The sequence below is a fragment of the Citrus clementina genome, unplaced genomic scaffold (genome assembly GCF_000493195.1).
Source record: "Citrus clementina cultivar Clemenules unplaced genomic scaffold, Citrus_clementina_v1.0 scaffold_4, whole genome shotgun sequence".
Taxonomy (NCBI): domain Eukaryota; kingdom Viridiplantae; phylum Streptophyta; class Magnoliopsida; order Sapindales; family Rutaceae; genus Citrus; species Citrus x clementina.
The window spans coordinates 25002780-25008811 of record NW_006262274.1 but is presented as its reverse complement, the minus strand read 5'-3'; positions in this window follow the sequence as shown (position 1 = coordinate 25008811).

The following is a 6032-nucleotide window of genomic DNA, read 5'->3' as shown; positions in this document are numbered from 1 at the left end:
TAAATATAAATATATTAATTATAAATAATTATCATGTTTGGATGGATATTATCCATCCATAATTAGATTTTTGCCATCCCTCTTCACACACAACAGAAACATACCTTCTCTCTCTTCCGAATTCTCGTTCTCTTTTTGCGGCTCTTTCAACGTAAATTCAATAATGATCATCCGTCACATTTTGTTTTACAAAAGGGAGCACCTAAGTTACGATCAATGTACCTTACGTTTTTTATTTTATTCTTCTTGGTAGATTTCATTTGAGTCCCTTGATGTTTCTTTATTTTCTATAATTGAGGGAGTATTTGTCTCCTTCCATCTCTTCTACACCTATTTTTTATCCTTTCCAAAGTTGTATTAATTTCTTTTAATAACAACAAGTGGTTATCAAACTCATATAGATCTATGAATTCAGAATATATTTCTGGTCCTAAATTTATTAAACCTATTCTTTCTTGCTCTAATAAATCTATTTTTTGATTTATTAAATTTATATATGTACTTACTATATTTTCCCATCCTAAATGCATATGTTCCGTGCTGTTTATTAATTCCTGTATTGTGTTAACTGCTTGGTTCATAATGTTTCAGTTTTATACCAATATATTAAAAATTGTATAAATTTATCAATAAATTTCATTTTCTTTTCTATCAATATTTCTCCTCCTGTGGTATCTATATTCCTTTCTATAAGTTCTTCAGTTAATTCAATTTCTATATTTCTTATATTATTTTTATCAGTTTTTAAAGCTTTTACCAAATTCTTTATTTCTTCTTTATTATATACCTTTAATGTGTATAAACTATTAACTATTGACTGTATTGGGTCCATAATTTTGTTCTTATGGCTCTGATACCATCTTGCACTGTGTGCTAAAAAAAACTAAAAAACTAAATTAAAAAAATAAAAACAAACCAAAAAGGTAAAAAACGAAAATATAACTAAATAAAAAATAATAGAATAAAGAATTAGAATTACAGAAAACTAAAAACATAAAACAAAAATTTTTGTTCTATAAGGTATACATATCATAACTATTACTGTTATTTCTAACATATAAGGCAATAACTTGTTCTCCTTCTATAATCCTAGGTATATTATTCAGAAGACTAGGAAAATAAAATTCATAATAATTATTATTAGTTTCTAAAATATATGCAGGATTATTGGTCATATCATAAAATAATTCGATCTGTATAAAGTATATATTATTATTTATTATACTAAAATAGTATCTAATTTCCCTTTGAGTATCTATATTTACAAAATATCCTGATTACAGGTACGTGGCTTGTTATCCCAAAGTGCAGAGGATACTAACACCCAATAGGGATCGTCTATCCAATTTACGTCATGGGTTGCTTGCCGATATACCTTACAATCAGTTTATTTTGGTTTATTTGTTTTGCTTTACTAGATTCCTATATTTCAAGTTCTTCGTTATCCGAATTTTCAACGTAATTTATATATGATGGTCCAATTTCTCGACTTTCATGTTCTATATATGCTAAAGCTATGTCAATTCCTTGCTCTATTGTTAACATAATTATATTATGTTTTAAATTATCTGTTTCGATATGGTTTATAATTTTTCTTTTTATTTCTTTTGGTAAATTAAGAGTATATACTGATTGTAGATCTTCTGTTCTAACTAGCTCTTCTTTACTTAAAAGATATGAACTTTGTTTAAAAGATCCTAAGTTAAAGTCTATTATCATCATATAATCATTATATGTTATTCTAGTGGTATTGTTTATCATATATTCTTTAGAATTCCCAAGTAAAATATCGTTATTCATGTTTTAAATTAGCTCTTCCTCCATAAATCTCCTCATCTTCAATCATCAACAAATTTCCACCAAAAGATAAGGTTTGAGAATTATTACCTGAGTTGTTCTTATTTCTTTGCCTTTCGATCCTCTTCCAGTGACCTGCAGCCTGGTTGTCCTTATTCCCTCAACGGCCTCCTTGCCTTAACGGGATCAGCGGACTCGAGCGGCCTTACTGTATGGATTTTGATCGTTGTGCTTGGAAACTTTGAACAAATTTAGGTTTCTCTTTCCTCTCTTAGGTGTTGTTTTGTTTATGATTTCTGATGGTTTGATTCTGGATTCTGAGCTGAAGAGTTGTTTAGTTATTCATTTCTTTGAAAGAGTTTTTTGGAAGAGATTTCGTGAATGAATTAAGCTCTGAGAGCCTTTCTTCTTTTTTTCTTTTATTTATATCGAAAAAGATTACATTCTTGCCCTCTTATGTGTGGGCCTTTTACATTATTGCCTTCGTTCTATTACATTATTGCCCTTCTATGATTGAGCTTCTTACATCACTGCTGACGTTACATATCACTTACTTTAGCATTTGACATTTTCCTTATTTTGTCGGGCATCTTCTTTATGCTGTCTGCCACTTCTTGTCGGGCATCTTCTTTATGCTGTCTGCCACTTCTTGTCGGGCATCTTCTTTATGCTGTCTGCCACTTCCATGAGTTGAAAAGCTTGCTCCATAGTTCTACTGCTACTGGGGAAACGCATAGTGCTTATTTCATTGATGAAGTCTAATAACAGATTTGATGGTGTATGGCTGTCTTCAGATGTTATGAGAATGTAGTTCTGGAATTTGATGATGGTTCTGAAATTTCTTTTGTATAGATCCTTGGCTATGCTCCATATGGCCTTTATTCCTCTGGCTCTTCGTGTTCTGATCCAAGGTTCATTTATATGTGGAACATTTGTATAATCTGTCCCAACTTCGACCTTGAAATTCTTAGTGAGATGACCTATAGAGATCATATAAAAGGCTTGATATTCTACGTTCTGATAGTATTCTGGGCTTATGGTGTAGAATTTTAGGTATATGGGTCTTTTTTGGGCGAACCTTGATACTTCTTTTATTAACAAGTCATCAAGGCTAGATATTTCCTGAAGATTTATATCTGGATAGACTAGATCTAAGTACCCGTATTTTGCTATCTTTCCAACAAGGAGTGGGTCTGCTCCTTTTGTAGCAATCATTCTTGGATACATATTTTTTCCTGATGCTTTGAAAATTGTATTCTTGTGGGAACAAGTGGAGTACACCCATGTGGAGAATTGTTTATATTCTTCTTCTTTTGGATTCAGGGGTTTCTCCTCTTCTTCTGTATAAGGATTGTTTATTTCTATGAACTTTTTTGGAAGTTCTGTTTTTGGAGACTCGACTTCTATAGATATGACTTTATTAGGAACTGGGTCAGAGATTGGTTTATCTTCTCTAAAGGGTCCACTACTACTTCCGATATTTATTGGGTTAATGTTTATTGGGCTCGTGTTTATGGAGAGAGCTTTTGTTAGGTCGTCTATGTATGATTCTAACAAATTTACTCCTTTTTCATGAGCCTCAGAAGCTTCTTTCAAATAGTTTATTGCATCAATTATATCAGATGCTTCTGTTTTGAGCCTTTGTACCTCAGCTTCTATTTTCCCGATGATTCTATTAACTTCGGGATTCATTCTCCAAATTCTATGTTCCTGCTTAGGAAATCTGCAAGAAAATTGTTAATTCCTTTTATATGGACAATTTTGAAATTATAATATGACAGATAAACTTGCCATCTATGCAATCTTCTATACTGGGGTTCATTTGGTAAAATTCTATTAATAAGGGAGTTTACCTGAGAATTATCAGTTTCTACAGTAAATTATTTTTGGAGCAAAAATAATGAGAATTTTTTAATCCCTTTGTATATTGCAAGGAGTTCTTTTTCATGTACAGGATAATTAACTTGAGCTTGGTTAAACGTTCCACTAGTGTATCGACAAATTTCATTTATATCTGTTTTAAGTATTGCTCCCCAATATAAGTTAGATGCATCTGTTTGTATTACTAATCTATCTTTTTCATCTAGTAGTCTTAAAGTCGGAAGGTTTTTACATTCTTCTTTTAAATTTTTTACAGTTTCTGTATGTTCCTCATTCCATCCCCTAGTATTATTTTTTCTTAATAATTTTTGGAGTATATTTCTCTTTTTTGATAGGTCTTTTATAAATCCTTCTGCATTATTCAAACATCCCAAGAATTTTTGTATTTGTTGTTTATTTTCTAATTTATTTGGAAACTCAATTATTTTTCTTCCTATATGGCTCTGGAGTTTGATTCCTTGTTTATCAAGTATCATTCCTAAAAATTCTATTTTCTTATGCTCTATTATTGCTTTTTTACTAGACAGTACTATCCCTTCTCTAATACATGTATTAGCAAATTCTTTCAAATGGTGTCTATGTTCTTCTATTGTCTCTGAAGCTATCAATATATCATCAACATAGACTATAATGTAATTGTAGTCTTTAAATATTTTATCCATCCTACTTTGGAAAATTTGTGGAGCATTTTTTAAACTAAAGGGCATTACTAACCATTCATAATGACCTTGTGGAGTACTAAAAGCTGTGTAAGGGATACTATCATTTTCCATTTTTATTTGCCAAAATCCTGACTTACAGTCAAATTTTGAATAATATGTTTTATTTTTTACAAGATTTATCAGTACTTCCTTATTTGGGAGAAAATATCCATCAAATTTTGTATATTTATTTAGTTCTTTGTAATTTATTACCATTCTTGCTTTTCCCCTAACCTGTTCTGCTCTTTTCCTAACCATAAAAGCTGGGCTATTATGCGGGCTATTACTGTTTCTAATAAGTTTTAAATTTAATAATTCTTTTATTTGAATTTTAAATTCTTCTCTATCTTCTTCTGTATACATTATAGGTTTAAGTCTTATAATCCTATTTTCAATTAATTCTATTTTTGCTCTAGGATGATCTGGTTTCCATAATGCTAAAGGGTTTTCTTTATAAACTTGCTCAAGCTGTGATTTTATTGTTTCTAGTTGTATATTATAACTTTGTCCTTTTTGTATTAAATAATGTTTTTCATAAATATACTTAAATATACTTATCACCACGCTGAGCTGGCTGAACTCTGTAGGGTTTAAATTCGCGAGGGATGCGGAGAATATGATTACAAGGGGTTTTTAGAGTTATCATATAAGGTGTTTGTTGATAATATTGGAACTGTTGGATGAAATCATTTCCTAAAAGGATATCACAATCCATATTATTGTATTGGAATATTTGGTTAATACGTACTACTTTACTTCCTAGTAAGATTTCAAAATTTAAAATAGATTGATTGACATGTTGTTTATCTCCTGTAATACCAATAATTTTTAATTTTCCATTAGATTCCCATTTATTAGATAAAAAGGATTTCATAATAGTTATCTCACTACCAGTGTCTAACAAAGCACAAGTATCTATATCTTTTTCGGTTATGTTTATTTGTATATATACAGACATAGGGTATTTTACATAAGCTTGTTTTAACATGTGTAACAAATTATTGTCTGGCCTTGGATTAAGAAAGTTATCTTATTAGGTTCAATTTTGTAATATTCTAAATCATTTAAAAAACTATTACCTAGTACTATATGTTTTTCAGGGTCTGTAGTCATGAATGAATCTATATAGCAGGCTACTATTATTCTAAGTCCTTCTATTATTATAGGGACTTTAACTTCTTGTTTACAAATGTGTTTATTCCCATTGAAGTCAGTATATTCATACGGAACTTCTTTTTCTTTTACTAAGAGTCCTTTATTTTTTGTGTGATTCATATAATTATGACTTGTTCCAGTGTCTAATAGTATAGGTACTTTTGTTGTATAATCTATTCCATTAAAGTATTGTCCAAGTATTTTTACCACATTATTTGTTGGTACCGATTTAATTATTTGCTTATCAGTGTTTAATCTTCTAGAAGAACTTCCTCTTATTAAGGTTCTTCCAGCAAAGCTTATAGGGATAATGGAGTTTTCATTACTATTATCTAAAAATTGTTTTCTATCATCTATATTTAATTCATAATTTATAGGGATTTTGTAATCTTGGATTACTGGTTCTATAAATGTTACGATATCTTCACAATCTTTATTTATCTCGATGTAAGGTTTATTACCATATATTTCTCCGTAATTTGAATTACAGAAACTATA